Raw genomic sequence first — 18,827 nt, 5'->3', positions numbered from 1 at the left:
TGTCTTACCAAGGGATGGACTATGGATATTACTCCATCCTTGAAAACTTTCTACAGCCAATTGGAATACCTCCTTCATAAATTCCTTGTTGTAAGGATCATGTGGGCTATTATCCTCACAACATGAACAATACACTGAGTAATTGCAAGTCTCACCTCTCTATCCTGATGTCTCAACAACACTAGCTTAACCAAAGGAATCACAGCAAGAAGGATGTTCACTAGCTTACTTTTAGAACCTAGTTGTTTTATAATGGATAAACAATTCTCAATTGCATCCAAATCACAATGTAATCTATGCTTTGATTGAAGCAAACCTACAAGTTTCCTTTCTATGTGTCATGTCCCCTCTTTCGCGCTAGTTCTTTTGGTGCCTATTTAACCTATCTCCACATCCGAATAGATTTAACGACATTACCAGTAAGGATGCCTGCCAATCACAAGGGAAGATTTGTCTTAAGTTTGTCATTTAATGTATTAAAGTACTTTAATAAAATTACTTTATGTTTTATTAAGACATTCATTTTATAAAGTGACTTAAGTGACTAGAAGGCGAAATTGGTGTTTTATCCCACATCTCTTATTCCAACACTCTTCCCTCACTTCAAGGTTATAAATAAGAGGCTCAATCTTGGGAAAGACACAACGAATATATATCATTTATATGAAATCCTAATGGTTGCTTAATGTGACTGGATTTATTCCTAAGGACGAAACCCCTCATGGAAAAAAGAGGAGTCTAGACGCAAACCTAGCCTCTGACTATTTGCACTTCAGAATTGCGATTTCCAGAACTGGTTCATTGCATATTTCAGTATTGAGAGTTTGCAGCGGCAAGAAGAAATTGATATTGGATACTCTCCACGATAACACGTGCAGGTCAGTCAGAGTTTAAGTTTGGGATAAGGAGTGAGTAGACTTTAAATCAGCAAGAGCATCATTTTCTGTTGGTCAATTCAAATTCTTATAGCCTTCCAGATGAGACTCCATCACCCAGTACAGTCGGGCCATGGCAGTAGTGACTGTTGAGCTGGACGTTATCTGCAAGTTCTATTAGCAAATAAAACATGAGTAATACATAATACAACGGGCAGCATCTCCTTTCCGTAAGAGCACCAACCTGTACACATAAATCCCTGTGGGCATCAGTGGAAGAACGGTGGAAAATATCTGCCATTGATGAACAGGTTAAGTCGGCCAACTCGCACTTGGTACTAATAAGGGACATGAGGTTGGAGGACAATTCCAGCCATGCTAAATCTGCCTTAACTGCATTCTCTGTACCGCGGGATATTACATCATAGTAGGTTAACAGGACTGCCAGCATATGAAATACTGGAGTTTTGTAGGAGGAAGTCAATCACAGTCAACTCATGTAGGGAACATCAAGATAGACAGCTGCAGGTTCACCAGTTACCACGGGTCTGTTACCTCCTATTCCTTCTGCATTTTATTTGCATATGGATTAATCCATATTGAAACTCTGTTATCAGCATATAAATGTTGGTCAAATGTCATGAATAAAACTTTAGCACCATTTTCTGCGATTACTTAGTTTGTGGTGACAGTGGTTGTAATAGCCAGTTCATAGCATCACTTCTGCAGAAACAATATAGTAAATGAAACAATATTAACCTTTGCTAAAAGGATTGGTTTGAGTGTCAACTGTTTGACATGATTCCTATAGACCAGTCTTGAACTATTTAATCAGAACAGACAGTTCATTTCACTATGTTGTAGAGCTTTTCTTCAAGCATTTGTTCCTTGTCCTTGACAATAGATTTTGGTAGCTGCTTAGACATGTTTGTGAACTTCTAATGCACACTTAAGCCAACTAATACCTTTGAAATGGCCACCCTTGTTCTGGTAGTTCTGATTTTATTGCATCCGATACACTTCATTCCTCATGTTGACAGTGTGTTACTAATACTTCAGCTGGAATTTCTTGACATTGGAATATTAAACATCTCTCTTCTTCCTGACAAACTCCCACACTAGCAGTAAGCTCCAACTTTGATTCTTTGTCCTAAGGCGTATTTGGAGTAACTAAGGAATAATTTAGCTCTTGTTTTAGAAACTCTCATAGCCTCCAAACTCAGTATCCCACTAAGTTCCAAAAGAAAATGCTTCTTCTTTAAATCTTTTGGCCCTCAAGGGAATGCCAATGCCCATATCTTTTCAGATTTCTCAGGCAATGTTAACTTGGAATATGGTGTTGTCTCTAAAGAACTTGTATCAGGCAACTTTAATAGTAGCAAATTCTCTCGATGATGAATATATCCCCTCATGAGTAGAGTGCTCACTGATTATTAATTAACTCAGATTCACTTGCGGTAACACTGAGCACACTGATAGACAATAGAAAGGACTATTCTGCACAAAGAAATTAATTCACACCAAGTTCCCTTCAACAGAATAACTTCTGGCACGATTTCAAATTGTTCAATATGCTTCATATTTACTAGTGTTCAAATGCACCACACTATCTTTACAACAGTTTTCTAGCATGGTAAATCCACGACTCCTTATGCTTCCTATGTGGCAGGAGACAAAAAACGGCTCCCACTCTTTCCAAATGGTACTGTGAAATTTAGAATAGAAGTAGGCCCAATGAAAAATATGGAATTCCCCTGTAATATTTTAATTTGAGTTGAATATTGTTCTGAGCGGCAATGATTGAGTGGAATTATTAACCTTTCGAAAACTATACACCTCTCAATCTCAACCAGAAAATACTTCTCCCAACAATTAAACGGCTTCATGAAGATTAAATTCCAATCTTTATCAGGTCCCATTGAAAAGATTGTACTAAAATATTAAACATTGGCTAGAATAGACTCAGGCCCAAGTAAAACCTCACAGCAAACATAATAACCCGGTAATAAATATTTTCTCCACTACTAAAGTTAGGCACAACAATGTTTTAGGTAGGTCACTCCTTTATTCAACTTCTACAACAAAAAATAACTTCTCTCACAAATAGCTGCTCAAAAATTTACCAGTCTTATTTGCAGTGCATCCATTCAAGGCAACTCTCCAGAAAATTAATACGGAAACTTTAGTAATGAAATAATTTGCCCAAACAATTGCCTCTTAAAGTGTCTTGCGATAAGATAACTTGAACATATCAAAATCACCGGAAATGCAAATGTGAAAACTTCCAACATATTGCCAAATATAAATTTCTAAATCCTCTGACGATATATATTCCTTGCTTCTACTTTATAAATATTAATGCAAGCTTAAGATAGTCGGATAATTATTTTGCCACAATATACTTACATAGAATCAACCCTCAAACTTTTGTAAATGTTTCTTACTCATAAAACCCTCACAGGCTGGCAGGAAAACCAACTTTGGTACCATTGTAATATCCCACCTGGATATTCTCACTGAAATTCGCTCAATAAATTTCAGAAATATAAACAGATAATTTTCATGCATAGTTTTCAGATATAGTCAGCAAATTACAGAATATTACCCTATAAAATATACTCAGAAAATGTTATTGCATTATTATAATCAGCAATACAATAACAATCCAATCACAAATCAATGATAACAGTCAGATTGGATAAATAGAAAAGAACCTAAAATGCAACTGTCAACTCCAATGCAAATTCACCACAGTTGATGAATCAGGGTTGAGTCCAATCCACCAAGAAGAGCCTAAAGGTTTTCATCCTCAAGTTCTAAAATTGAAATCTGCAAGCTTCCAAGATTCTCCACACAAATCTGAAATCCAATTGAATCCCAAGCAAGAGAATGAGCCTCTAAAGGTCCTTTGCAGCCATCTTTTGTGTCTCTTCAATTTCCTCTGCTTGACTCTTTATATTTTTATTAGTCCCTGCCTTATATAAGGCAGCGAACTAATGTTTTTGTTTACCCCCTGTCTATTTCTTTCTTCTGAATAAGAAATCATATTGCTAAAGTTTTGGACAGTATATTTTTAAATTTATTTATGAAAACAAAAATCCTTTTTCCTGATTGGCTAAGGCCTATTTTCCTGGCCTTAATCCAATTTTTTGAATTAGAAAATGTAGAAAATATCCAAAAAGGATAAGGATGTAATTAATGCCCTTGTCAGTGTACATACAACCACATTTCCACTTGAAAGGAGTGAATGATTGATTGGTTTCATTTCTAATCTTAGATTAAATCTATTTGTTAGAATTTAATGTGCCTAGTACTCTTTGTTGGGAAAACAATTTTGATTTACAGGAGTATTTGGGCTGTTCAACTAGAGTATAAAACAATTTTTCTTATGTCGGTTGTTTTTTTAATCACTAATTAAGGATTATAAACTAATTATCTTATTTACTATTAGTCTAGACTTGCATTCTTTTAAAAGGAATTTTATTTTACTTTAATTTTTCTTTTCAGATATTTATGATTAAAAGAATTTCAGTTATCCATTAAGAAAATATATTTTAAATATAAAATCCAAGATTTTGATGCACTTAATTTAAGATTGAGCAATAAAAATAACATTACTTATCTTAAATTTAAAATACTAAATTTAATATTTTTTTTAAGTACTATATTTAAATCAAAATTATTATTTTTAAATGATTCATAAGTTAACATTAGCTATCTTCATTTAAATATCACTTCTCTTATGTTTACATAACTGATGATAAGATAAGATGATTTACAATGATCCCAGACGAGATATAAATACTTCCCGCCAAACCTTCTCGAAGGGGTCCATTGGCTACATAACAATACTAATCTACCCGTCGGCTACAAAATCTTTACCGACAACATGAACCTATTGGCCACAAAATCTTTACCGACAACAACACCCTATCGGCTACACAATATTTACAAATGATATCATCCCCCCAAAAAGAAAAAGTCATCTCCGGATGACAATTACAAAATATCCGAGACAAATTAACAAAACACATACTAACTACAACAAGATAGATCTGTTTCATCACTTTCCCATTTGTCCCGTGCCTGCACCAAATTGGTCTCCAAAGTCCAAATCACGTTGCATCTGTAGCCTCTGCTATCACAATACTGTCTCCTGTCAAGTTGACCTTGATAGCCACCCGTGCTGCTTTCTCTGCTTCCAACTTCTGGGTACCTTGAGCCAAGTGTCATTCTGTCCTCAACTAGATGATCAACTCCTCCCAAGCTCTCTATACATCCACCAAGATAACTTCACGTCCAACACCTACTCCAAGTGCCTCTAATACACAGACACTCCATGCCTACAACAGCTCCAGGTCTCATCAACTGGTCACACTTCCCATGACTGATAACCGCAGCGATTGAGGGTCTAGGGGGCAACGCCCCCAGCGGGATCAAGGGGCAGCGCCCCCACGGGGTCCTGGGGCAACGCTCTGGGCGCACTCCCTGTCGCGATACAGGGCGAGGTCCCTCGCCGCTAAGACCAAATTAGCACTTTCCAAGCCACACAAAACACCATTTTTGTGATTTTCTTCTGATCCAACACTCTTTCTGGCAACTGCTTATGTTTTCTACCTGATTATGTATTTCTCTTCCCTTTGGCATCATGCGTTACTCGTTCCGAACTGGTTCAATCTGTCGTCATTTTCTTTTTCTTTTTCTGCTTCCTTATGCCTTCACTCCTGGCAAAACGCTTGATTGCAACAATTTACTAACCCCCACGAGAACATCAACCACAAGAATTCATTGTCGAACACCTTCGCCAAGATAGCACTGTCCGCGGAAGAGGATACGCATCCGCAGGAGGAGGAAAGAGACACGTCCACAAGATAAGAAAGGACATCCGCGAACTAAGAAAAGTCATCCATGGAAGGGTAGAAGCAGCATCCACGGGAAACAAAAAGCAGCTACCGAAAAAAAATCCACGTGAGGCAAAACCATCCGCGGGAAAAACAACCACGGGGTAGAAGCATCCATGGGGAAAACTATCCGCAGGAAAGAGAAGATAGGATTGCCGCGGGAGAACAATGTGCGAGTAAGAAAGGCAACCCGCGGGATGAGCTAGCCACGGGCTAAAAACAAATCACAAGTCAAGGTCAAGGGCAACGGAAAATAAGGGGTCCACGGAAAAAGGAGTTGTCGGATGGGTCTGTGGGGAGATAAGCCACGGATTATAAAGGCCACTTTTTCTTTTCTTTCTTTTTCTTTTTTTTTGAAAAATACAGCACCTCAATTTTGCCTCCAGACTTCGCCATTCTACAACGACGAGGGAGTCGTTCAGAGTTGGCCATTCTGGAACGACGACGGAGTCTTCTTGGCATGGTACATCTTCAGCTTCGACCCGTTGACTGCCTGAGGCACTTCTTGCCCGTCCAAAGTCCACAATTTTATTGCTCCATTGTCACCTACCTCCCAGATCTAGTATGGCCCGACCCACATGACCTTAAACTTTCCTGATTTATTTCGTCCGTCATACTTCAACACCAACTGCCCCTACTGAAACCTGTTCAGTTCCAAGTGCTTATCTGATGCAGGAGCATCTTGCATGGAAAAATTATTGGAAAAAAAAAAAAAAAAAAAATTGAAAAAAAAAAAGTTGGAACAAAAAAAAAAATCGAGAGAGAGAAAAGTGACGAAAATTAGAGGAGAAATAATAAAAAATAAAAAAGGACAAAAGAAAGGGAAATGGGATTTCTATTTTCGAGGTGCATAGGTGGCATAATAGAAAAAATAAAAAAATAAATTGTTGTCATTCCATTTATCGAGGTGTGTGGGAAGAATTCTAGAAAGTTATGAATATTGTAGAAAGTTTTGGAAGTTGTAGAAGGTTGTGGAAAAGTCATGTATGAGGTGGTAAGTGCCTATTTAAGCAAGGCATATGAGCATTTCTAAATCAAGCTCAAGGAGAAGCTTGAGGAGTGGAAGCTCAAGGAGAAGCTTGAGAAGGAGTAGCTTGAGAAGTGGAAGCTCAAGGAGTAGCTTGAGGAGTAGAAGCTCAAGGAGAAGCTTGGAGAAGCCCAAGGAGAAGCTCGAGGAGTAGAAACTTGAGTAGTGGAAGCTTGGAAAGCTTGGGAGGCTTCAAGGTGTGAAAGAGAAGGAGGAAGTGAAGAGGGAGTTTTCCTAAGTCTATGGACAGAGCGCCGAATGTGAGGCAGTTTACAGCAGGATTGTGGTGGAATTGTGAGTGTAGACAGAGCGCCGAATGTGAGGCAGTTTACACTTGGATCTTGGATATGGTTAGAGAAGAGCTAGTGACTGCGGTTTAGAAACAAGGAGGTTGCTTGGTGGCTTGCGAGCACAAGTTGAGATCTTGGAGGTTTCTACCAGAGTGTGGATCTGGACTAGCTTGGGTTTGGGTTGGATCTCGAGAAATCTTGCAGAAATGTTATTGTAATTGCTATTGGATTTTCAAGTATAATAAAATTGTCTTCATATTGTTGCATTTATTGTTGTGAGTTGGTAGGGTGGTGTGGCCCTTTGTCAGTGGTATCAGAGCGTACCTTCATCATTATCACGCCGCGCTTTGCGTCTGTTTTGTGTCACCTCCATGGCCCATTGTACCTGTGATTTCTTCAGCTGCCATCCCTTGCTGTCAATATCTATATTATAGCAGTACTTCGTTTATCATTCACATATACACCAAGAGATTACATACAGAGCATAAGATCAGATAAGATAAGATGATTTACAATGATCCCAGACAGGGGTATAAATACTTCCCGCCGAACCTTCTCGAAGGGGTCCGTCAGCTACATAACAATAATAATCTACCTGTCGGCTACAAAATCTTTACCGACGACATTAACCCGTTGGCCACAAAATCTTTACTGACGACAACACCCTGTCAACTACACAATATTTACCAACGACAACACCCTGTCGGCTACACAATATTTACAAACGACATCTTATATATGATTTTCTTCAATAACTTCTATTTTTTTTTTTTAATTCTATTAAAAAAAAGGTGAGTCTAAACTAATGTGAAATATATTATTAACATACTTTTATATACTAATGTTGATATGAGTACAATTTAATTAATAAATAAACATAAATGATAAAATTAAAGAATAATTTTATTTTAGTTCTATCACTAACCAATCCAACTGTCAAGTCAGCAAGGCAGGGATGAGTATATTGTTCAATAATGGAAGGATGTAAAGTGCAGTGGCTGGAATGGTTCATCTACAATAGGTCTCAGCTGCACATAAGAGTTATTTGATCATTTGTATTCAATTGAATTATGACCTCCTCTATTGTAATAATAGCAATTGTGGTAATTTGACTAGGGTATGCCCCTTTTATGGTGTAATAATAAAGGACCAAAGTCTCGGGCTAGAATGGAGGTTTTCTTCCCCGTTCTTTCCTACCCATGCCCGTTTGAATGGAGGTACTCTATTGTAATTCATTAATTTTTATTAATCAATATAATCAAGGCCTTGGCCGTTTACCGATCAAAAAAAAAAAATTAAAGAATAATTTCCATTTAATTCTTAGATTTTAAACATTAAATATTTTAGACTATGTAAAAAATAAAATGTATCTAGACTTTATTTTAGAATAAAATTTCAATATAAAGTTATAAATATTAAAACTAAAATTAGATATGATGTAATCTTCATTTTTCAACTTATAAATGTTCTCTTTTAGTCTATTTTTCATGTTTCCTAAACAAATCGTTATAAATTATACAAATAAACTAAATTTTATTCATTCTATAAAATTGTCAATTACTATTAAACTTTTACAAACGAAATTTTCATTACTAGAGTACAAGTTATATCTTGTTAAAATTGCAAGATGGTTTCCTAAACACATGCTTACAACTACAAACCTGAGCGTGACCCCAAAAGGCAGGGAACCCAGCTCGCAAAGAGCTCTTGTTTTTCTTATTCCACTTTTAATTTATGTCTCCTTTTAATAATAAAGTGGCATAATAAGTTGACTATTAGAAGTTCTGGCATTAAAATAAATATCCTGTTGAACTCAAAAAGCCATGTGTAATAGCTTCTCGGAATGCTCTCGGCAAAAGGCCCGAAGACCAATATTGCAAAACCAGAAGTTTGGACCACTGCTGACTTACTATAAATCAAAGTGTCTAGAAACCCTACTATCTTGACTCAGATCTGCTTGAAACCCAAGATGCCTATGCCAAAACTCACACCAATCCCTACAAAGTCCTGGTTACCCCACAGAATCATGGTGAAAAGGGCTAATGTCGCAACAGAGAATAATGGCTAGAAAAAGGGGACATTACAGATCTCTATACAATCTGATTCTCTATGCAAATGAGTATGCAAAAATAAACCATAAGAAATACACAAGATAGTACACAAAATTGGATAATTAACTTGACACTTTATTCATGTGGTATACAATGTAGAAAGAATCAATGCTAGATTACTCAGACCAGCCACAGCAACCAATGAAAATTCAAGAGAGCTCCTTGAAAAAATGCTTGACTATAGGATGCAGAGTAGTGTCTCAGATAACTGCCACAACCACCATTCTTATTGAAGATGGATCTTAAAACCCAACTGTGCTAACCAAAACTATATATACTTGCACAACTACATAGTTCAACTGAACTTGCTAACAGTTTATCATTTTACTCGAGTACAACAAAACATTATACTTACTAAATGCATAAAAGAATATTACTCATGCTATGCCAAGTTTGATGCACAAACCCATAATTACCAGATTTTTAAAAATCAATAAATTACAGATGTCAAAACTTTTGAAATCCAGAATTATCAAAGAAAAGAAAAGTAAGATTTCTATAGCAATTGAGTCCAGACATCAAAACCAAATTGGACAAATCTGATTGGTCAAAAAAATCTGGACAAAACTGGATTTAAAACATCTCTGGCTGAATCTAGTAACAGTGCCTAAATGTACCCTCCCCACGAGTCTTGCCAACATCACTGCCACCACACACGATCTGGTCAGAGTAGTGTGGCAACCTGAGAGGCTATGTGGAGACAGTTATAAAGATTGCTCCAAATTTCTTGTATTAATCACCTCCTTGAGCTTGTAGGATCTCCATCTCAGTTATCACCACCTTGACTCAGCCTTTTAACTACTTGGAGAGCAGCATTGCTCTCATGCTTCTGTTCAGTCAAGCTGTTCTGGTGGTCCCAGACTCTCATGTGCCAATCTTTCCATAGCAAGAGATGACTGCTCAAGATAACTCTTGCAACTGCTTTTATTGCTGAAGCTGTCTTAGGGCCTTGGATTTTCCTTTCAACTCTATCATGTGCTGGTCACTAAATATTTCATTTTAAATGTCACAAGCACTTCGCCAATCCTCAACTTTAGTAATTGTATCTCCCAAGCATCTGAATTCTATGAATTGTACTATGAACTTCCAGTGCTTAATTCTTGTTAATATAAATCCTCATTAGTTTTCTTTAGGGGCCAGATTGATTTCTCGAGCTCTTCTCTCTGCTCAGGGCTTCCTCAACTTCTTTTTTCAATATAAAATACACTGTATTAAGGTAGCTCAGTGGTACAAAAGCTGTCAGGATGGGCTTCTAGTGCATAGCAACTCACCCTTCATGAATCTAGGGAACAACCTCACCATTCCACTCAAGCATCAAAAATCTCCTCAAAGAGATGGTCAAGCCCCTCCCAAGAAAACATATAATCCTGACCAATGCCTCTGTTGTTTTTTGTTGTTTCTTCCAAGAAAGGATATCAGCTTCTTTGAAGGTCTCAGTGACATTCAGATAGAATTCATCATCCTCTCTTGAACTCCACCATTTCTAGTCACCTCCATTAGAATCATGTTTGGCAAATCTGGGTACAAAAGTGTATGCTCTCTGCCCACTAATATTTGAGTGATAATGGTACTCCAGTGAGAACATGTTGTTGAAATCAATGACCATCTTGGTCAACCTAATCTTTCTCAGGCCCATCCTCCTCATGCCTATCACTCCCAGCTGTCTCTACAAGCTTCTTAATATAATTGGTCAACCGCTCCTGTGCGGAGTCACATTTCTTTTTCAGACTTTTGAGAAGATTTTACTTTGTGGGTTTCTTGGTTAAGTGATAATTTATATGTTCAAACAGAACATTTCGGAGTAAACTTGCAATATCACAAGGAACAATGTTGTTCCAAAGCATCTGAAAAATCAAGGCTTCCTTAATTCTTACTTTGCTATACAAGTTCGTGAAAAGTACACATCACACATTATTTTTACGCCATTTGCACCTTCAAGTGTCGCTAATATCTTGTCCACCTCATTGGGATCCTCATCAGAATCATCAAAGCCTTCTTTGGGTTTTTTTCCCTGTGCAGTAACAATCTCTTTCTGTTTCTCATCATCCTTGGCGTGTTCAGGTTGATCAAAATCAATGATCACTGCTATCTCCTTGATTTTTGTTTTCTTCTTCTTTGAGACCAAAGAGGAGGCATCAAAAGATCTGTCTTTTCTTTCCGACGGAAGATTCTTCTGGAGCAGCACATTCCAAATCGTCAGATCCAACCAATTCCTCAAAAGTTCTGAAATGGTCTTCTATTAAATCCACAGGACACTTGAACAATTCTTCTACATCTAACACATAATTGTCCATGCTAATTTCATATCTAAATTCAGTTGACCTGTATTTGCTAGACAAAATTACTTCCATGATGCAATGATCTATGTCAACTAAAATGGCAATGCTATTACTGTATTTTTCAACACAATCTTTTGGGATTCTCTATTTTGAAGTTGGGTACTTCCAGAGTTCAAAGAAGTAGTTTTTGCATGCAATGTCTTTGTTGTCCAAACCCTTCAAGTAGCGATATATCTACCTTCCCTACAGGCAAATCTTCATCCCATACAACATTCACCTTCAACGATAGCGATTTCAAAAAGTAAAATACCAGACAAAAAACTAGGGATCCAAACCAAAAGGTGTATCCTTCTTTCTTAGTTAACATCAAATTGTTCAACAGTTGCAATCTCAACCATTGGCACAAGTCATAGTCTATTCCCTCCTTGTAACCTTTTGCTGAGCGACATATACTACAATTGCTGAAATAAAACCTTCCCTAATCTGGTAGTAAATTTTCTAAGTAATTCCAAAAGTTGCATACCTTACTAATGCATCAGCAGTTGTATAAATTTGTAATGCCCTCTATTCTCCTATCACACTAATCAAGGCTCCAACTTGCTTGTCCTTAACCGATTTCATTACCGATATGGACCTAACTAAGAAAAGACTTGTCGCCTTGATGGCTTTGTTTGATATCTGATAAGGTTTGTCCAGCCAAATTGAATAACCATGTACTCTAGTTAGTACCATCTTTAATAATTTCTAATCAGTAACTATTGGAAATTCACTCCAAGCATTAAGCCTTTGTGCCCTAGATCATACATTCTCTATAATTTGTTCATGGAAAGAGAAACTTCAAGACTGCTCAACTTTCTGTTGTCATACTCATTAGGTTGAATTTTAATAACCTTGTAGATGTCTTCCACACACACAACACTAGTAGGTGGTATCAAAAATGTACCACCTAAAGAAACACCCATTGACTCTTTCATGAAATTTTCAAATTTAAAATGAGACTCATCTTCACAACACACAAACTTAACTGAATGCATAAGAAACTAAAACATCTTGTCCTAGTTGGCCCTAGCTTCATCCTCAAGTCTCCTTCTGCTCCTCAGTATTTGTCAAAACACAAATATGAAAATGATGATCAAAAATTTGCTATATATGCTTTCGTATATACTTAGGGTTTTGCCAGCAAAACATTACATCATCAAAATGTTGTCAAACATATTCTTCAAGTACACATTTTCAGAGTGATTTAACCATGAGATACATTGTTATGATTACTAGTTAATCATTCTGATTACTAATCACTAGCACTTGCACCAATAGGAGGTGGATGCACCGATAGGAATGTAATTAAATAGTGTAATGGAGATTTTAAATAGAGAAAGGTAGGTTAAGAAATGTAGTTAGGAGCACAAAGCAATGAAGGCAAAATTTCTTTTTTCTGGCTGAATAGTAGTTTATCAATAGTATTGTAAACTGTAATTATAAGCATGCATAATGTATGATAAAAGCATTGAATGTAAGTAAAAGTAAGTGTGCCAAATTTGATAGTACAATGTTTCTGTATGGGTAAAACTTGTAGGATTTTCCATAAAATTTGAGCAGTGCAAATACTTGGAGTTCTTTAGTAAATCATGTGTATGACAAGTCAAATTGACTTTGTTCCTCTTCTTGCTGCAACGAGTGAACCTGTAAAAGGGAAGACGATAAAATTTACAACAAACAAATGGTATTCTTAAATTAGATAAGTGACGAAAGGAAAAGTGTATTGAAGGGAGGGAGTGAAAACGAAAGATGTACCGAATCAAAGTGCAAGCAAGAACAATAGAGATTATTCCTTCTTTGTAATAATAGTGTACGTGAAATTCAGTTTGAAAAGCAATTAGTGTTAAACACTGATTAGATTGATAAAGTTTGTGCTTTTCTTAGCGATTTTGAATTTGATTACATGAATTTGTTTAGATAAATGTTTGGGATTGTGATTACAGTTTTAGTGTGTTAGTGTTAACAGGACTCAGTCTTCTCTTTCAGTGATCAGGTGAATAAAGTTGTCTTGCTTTAGAGTGCATGCTTTTGTTTTAAATCACATTCTATAAAAGTGTGTTTCATTTTGACAGCATGAATTTGTTTACACGGTTTATAAACTGTGATTTGAAACATGCTTTATAGAATGTGATCCAACATACTGATATTAAAAATTTACACTCTCAGATTCAAATACACAGAAGCTATTACTGTGAATCGTGACGAATTTGGTTGTTTAAATCAAGTTATGGCTGTTTTAGATGTGAGCATCGAAAGCTCAAAATTTTTTGGCGTTTAGAAGTAAGAATTCATTGAATATGGAGGAAAAATGTGTTGTAAGAGATTGTCATTGAATAAGAAGTGGAGTGTACTGTAATTTCATTGTAAGAGATTGTTATACAGATCTTATAATTCTTCTCATGTCTATACAGGTGTTATATCTGGAGCCATTTTGTACATTCGAGATGATTTCGAGAGCGTCAATCACAACACATCTCTCCAAGTAAATTCGATTCAACTGATCCTAATCTCTCTCTCATGATCATATTGTAATCCAAAAGTATGGATGAAAAAACCTCAAACAACTAATAATTGATGGTTGTTTAGTTTTATCCAATGTTATAAAACTAATGGAACAGTGTGTAACAGGAGCTTATAGTGAGCATGGCCATTGCAGGTGCAATCGTTGGAGCTGCAGTGGGAGGCTGGTTGAACGATTGGTATGGACGGAGAACTGCTCTGTTGATTGCAGACTTTCTGTTCTTTGTAGGCGCGATTTTCATGGCGTCCGTACCCAATCCAGCAGTTCTGATTGTGGGCAGAGCATTTGTGGGATTTGGTATTGGCATGGCTTCTATGACAGCCCCTCTTTACATTTCTGAAGCCTCACTGACCAAAATCAGGGGAACTTTAACCAGTACAAATGCTTTTCTCATCACAGGAGGGCAATTCCTCTCATATTGCGTCAATCTTGCTTTTTTGTTTGAAGGTTAATGCTTCTGACCTCTGCTGCTTTTTGGCAAATAATTGGGAAACTGTACAACTTGATGGTATTGAAAACTGGAAGTCTTTTTATACAGCTGAATGAAAAAAGTACTTACCTATAAGATTGTGAAGGAGATTGACAACAAAGCAGCAGTGTTTAACCGGAGAGTAAGAGGATTTGACACCAGAACAAAAGTAATGGACATGTGGACTAACATGGACAGGTAATTGGAGCAAAGATACAGATGTAAAGATGGTCAATTGTTCAATCACAAACAGTGTGACAGCACTACAATGAAACTAAAGTCTTCCTGCCATGAGTAATGCACTGTTGTGGTGCGTAATTTTGACCAAGGAAGAAAGGAATTAATTAGCTGTAATGGAGTTCTGTTAGACTAGAGTAATTTCTCCACTCGACTTCTGCAGTAAATTAACTTGAACTTTAGCACGTTTCCTAAATTTTGTGTTTCATTATACTCCACGTTCCTTCATTTGATTTCCACATCTTCTTCAATCTTTTGTCCACATTTTATTGATTCTGTTATGTAATAGTTTTCAACACAAATTTGAATTCCTTATAGCCGTGAGACAGGTGACTGGGTGTGAGACAAGGAATTAATCTATTTTGGAGTGTTCGCTCCATAGGAGAAGCCTATCGGCTTAATTAGACAATTAATGTATACAATGTACATACATTATATATATATATATATTTTTTTTTTTTTATTTTTTTTTTTTTTTAAATTTATTTATTTATTTATATCAGATGACAGATATAATTAACAATTGTCTAATAATTACTAATCATAAAACAATATGTGTTAATGAATAGACATGTCCCATAAAGGGACACGTCTACATTTGCAGGGATCATAATAGTTTTCTTCCAATATTACACAAACTTCCACAAGTCAAAATTTTCTACCATAGTTTTCACCAATAGCTCAAACTCATAAATTTGTCATTCATATCATTATGTTGTGACAACTGCACAAATTTCTTTAGTGGGGGAAAAAGGTTTCCAATATAGATATCCCTAAACTAAAGTAGTCAGAACTAGTTTCCGGAGGAAGTTTCTGCACCAGAGCTAGGTGAAGCAGAATTATTTGTTGTATCCACTTCCTTCTTTCTCCAGATCCTCTTCATTTCATTTCTCACCTATTCTACATCAATTTTCTTATAGGCTCATTCCTTCTTACTGGTGTGTTTTGATTCAAATTCATGCTTTTATAATACTTGGCACTCTGTCCATTCTGATTACAATTAAAGCATTTAATGTTTCTCTGTCCCAAATTCTTTATCACCATTCTAGATCTGCATTGATCAGTTTTATGTCTGAATCTATTGCACAATTCACAATATACATAAAAGAGTTTGTTTCTTCCATTAACTTGACTTTCACAATTACTAGCCTTATAACTAAATCTTTTGCATGTAAAGCACAAAACATTTTGATTTATGTTGCTTCCGCATCTATAGCCTCATGTCGGAACTTATTACAAAAAAAGAAATAACCATTAACAGAAGGGTACTTTTGAGCTTAGGTTGCCTGGACGGAGGTTTTCTTGCTGAGTTCTTTTGATTCTGGAGCTGCTTTTCTTTGGTTGTCTCATCAGTATTTTTCTTGGTTTTGATATGCGCCACTTTGCCTTTGTCTTCCACCTTTTGACTTGAACTTTCACCTACTTCGGAGCCCAATCCTCCTTCATCTTTGGGTGTCTTCTATGTAGCCATTAATTCATCAAGTGTCAAAGAGTTCTCTTTGAGTTTTCCTTCTAATTTCAAGCTAGTTATCTCTCACTCCATCTTGCAACTTCTTCGGGAGAGAAGTTGATGAGACAATAGAGACTACCTAGTAGAACTGTTTCTGGCACATTCATTAGCTTCCTTGAAGTTTTCCTCCACATCCTTGTTTTCACTTTCCACGTTCTCAAGATCTTCAAGACCAGTCAGCAATTCTCCATCGAAGTCACTTTCTTCCATGTGCCTCACTACCCAATAAATAGAGGCTCAATGCCAAAGGGCACACTGCCTAGAGAAGAATAGGTAAACAAAATGAGCTGTTACAATTGCATCTAACATATGCAAAAATCAGTTCCTTTGAAGCTCAGAAGACAGATCTTACACACCTCATTTGTTCTTCAGTGGTTCACAACTGTTCGTGATACATATCACTTCTTATTCCTTCTCAAGTTCTCTTGCCACCCTATCCATACACCATACCTCAAATGGGGCACAACAATCATATTTATGTGAGAACCAGTCGAATTCCAAGTCGGCCCAAAACACTTCATCAAGTAGTTGGCTGAGGTAATTCATTACAGGTTACACGTAGAGTATACCACACACTTGCTTCCATGAGTCAGTCAAAACACCACACATACTAGTATCAATTTGAGATTACATGTTTCATCCATTCCTTAACCTTGTCTCAGAATCATAGAGCCAAAAATGTCCATGCAAAGCAATGCAAACGTGTCCCGTTTTGGAGGAACAGAGCAGCAGGTAAACCATGTTACTGGACAAAATTGCAACCTTATATTCGTGAATCTTGAATATAGAAGCATAAGAAATACCAAAATACCCTGTAAATATCTTATCACCAGATCCATTCATGTGGACCAAAACAGTACCACTACATCACTGAGAGCCATAACAAAATAAACCAACAAAGGGATTTTGACATCATTGACAACCATTATGGTAGGAAGATCACCAGACAAAACTCAGTTCGTGAAAACATACATTGTTTGACAATCTGAATCAAAGAACACAGTGGGACACTGTGAGCCTTGATTAGGTGTATTCTCTTAAGGGATATTTGGAAGTAGTCAGAGATGGCTAAGAGGGCTACAAGGGCTGTCAAATCTCTATCTGAAGTGCCTCATCATCATCACTTAATCATCATTCTGCTTATCCTTGCAATGTTCTCAAGGAAGTTCTCCTCTGCTATCTCAGACTCCCTGTGATTCTCCTTGTGCTTGAGAAGCTCATCACTGCAGGAGTGATCAAGGGTTTAGATGTGATTACCTTGCCTTTAGTATCAGTTATTTTCTTCTGCTTGGGCAAACTGAATTTAACTTTACTATCATTGTCTTAAAAAAAAATCATGATTGGGCACATGTAACGTGAATCCAGACCATCCTTTAAAATGTGCCGTCCAAACAATTATGAGCAGATAACTGCAGTTGAAACAAATCTCTGAAAGAATCGTGAAACAAGTAAAAAAATCCTTAGGACTCGCAGGACTTTGTGTTTGAACCATGAGCAGTGACAGCACAAATTGAAATTCTATAATACCTTGATTAATTTGAGAATGACACAAAAGGAAAAATTGTTTCAATCAAATTCTAAAACTCAACCAAAGGACCACTCCTTTACCATGTATCTTCCAACTAACAGTGAGCAACAAACTACAGTTGAAACAAATCCATCATCATTTGACTGACACAAGCCCGCCAGACCATGATGATCCATGTCCACAGCCTGGGAAACCGATGATCTCCAAGCAACAATGAGAGTTTTTAAAAAATGCAGTCTGAAGTCTTAAGTTCGGTAGCATCTCCAAGTAATTCATAAAATGGATCCATCATTTCCAAAAAAAATAAAAATCTCAAAATGAACTAATTCCAACCTTCCAGATCTTTGAGATACATCAACATATGTACCCAATACTTGAATTCAAGCAAGTTATTCATCTTTAGAGAAAAAATCTTTGGATGATCTTTAAATATATTCATACATCCACCCAGTCTTTTGGGATTAAGAAACAAAGATAGAAACATAACCAATGATTCAATTAAAACATATCGTGAGCAGAGAACAGCAATTCAAACAATTCCCTGATCTTTGGATGACACAAAACCAATGGGCTATAGTTTTGTGGCAGCAATGACTTACATAATCACATTCACAATCTAGTCACCTCATGCTCCATTTGACAATTTACATGCAATATGCAGTTCACTGCTATCACTGAGTAATAAATTAGAGGAATTCATCGATCAAAGGGGGCAAAACTTTGGATGACTTCATTTGGGTCCTTGGATGATCTTTGGGATATATTCAGATATGTATCCCAAATATTGATTTGAGGAGATGTACAATCCATCTAAAACCATAGTGGAAAACTAATTGCACAGTATAGATAGCTGCACTTTAAAAAGCGTCTTCTAGCTGATGGTAGGCAGCAAGGTGCAATTGAAATAATTTTATAAGCTAGATGGTGCTAATCTGAAAATCCTTCATGCTAAAAGCATCCTAATTTGGGCAGGAGGTATTTAAGGACTGCACCTTACCAGCCCAAAAAGAATGAAAAAGAAAACTTTGACTGTTTTGAAA

The 18,827-nt window shown here is 36.6% G+C and overlaps 1 protein-coding gene and 1 pseudogene across 2 annotated transcripts in view; one reads left to right on the top strand and one right to left on the bottom strand.

Annotated features, from left to right (window-relative positions):
* LOC149572741 (BRCT domain DNA repair protein) overlaps positions 1-18,827 on the bottom strand; it is an 80,128-nt gene that overhangs the window by 60,314 nt on the left and 987 nt on the right. The window lies entirely within an intron of this gene.
* LOC149572742 (putative inositol transporter 2 pseudogene) lies at positions 13,596-14,698 on the top strand (annotated as a pseudogene).

This window comes from Cupressus sempervirens, chromosome 2 (genome assembly GCF_028749045.1).
Source record: "Cupressus sempervirens isolate cs-2001-9-10 chromosome 2, ASM2874904v1, whole genome shotgun sequence".
NCBI classification, from domain to species: Eukaryota; Viridiplantae; Streptophyta; class Pinopsida; order Cupressales; family Cupressaceae; genus Cupressus; species Cupressus sempervirens.
The sequence above is the reverse complement of the archived record's forward strand: the minus strand, read 5'-3'. Positions and strand labels throughout refer to the sequence as shown.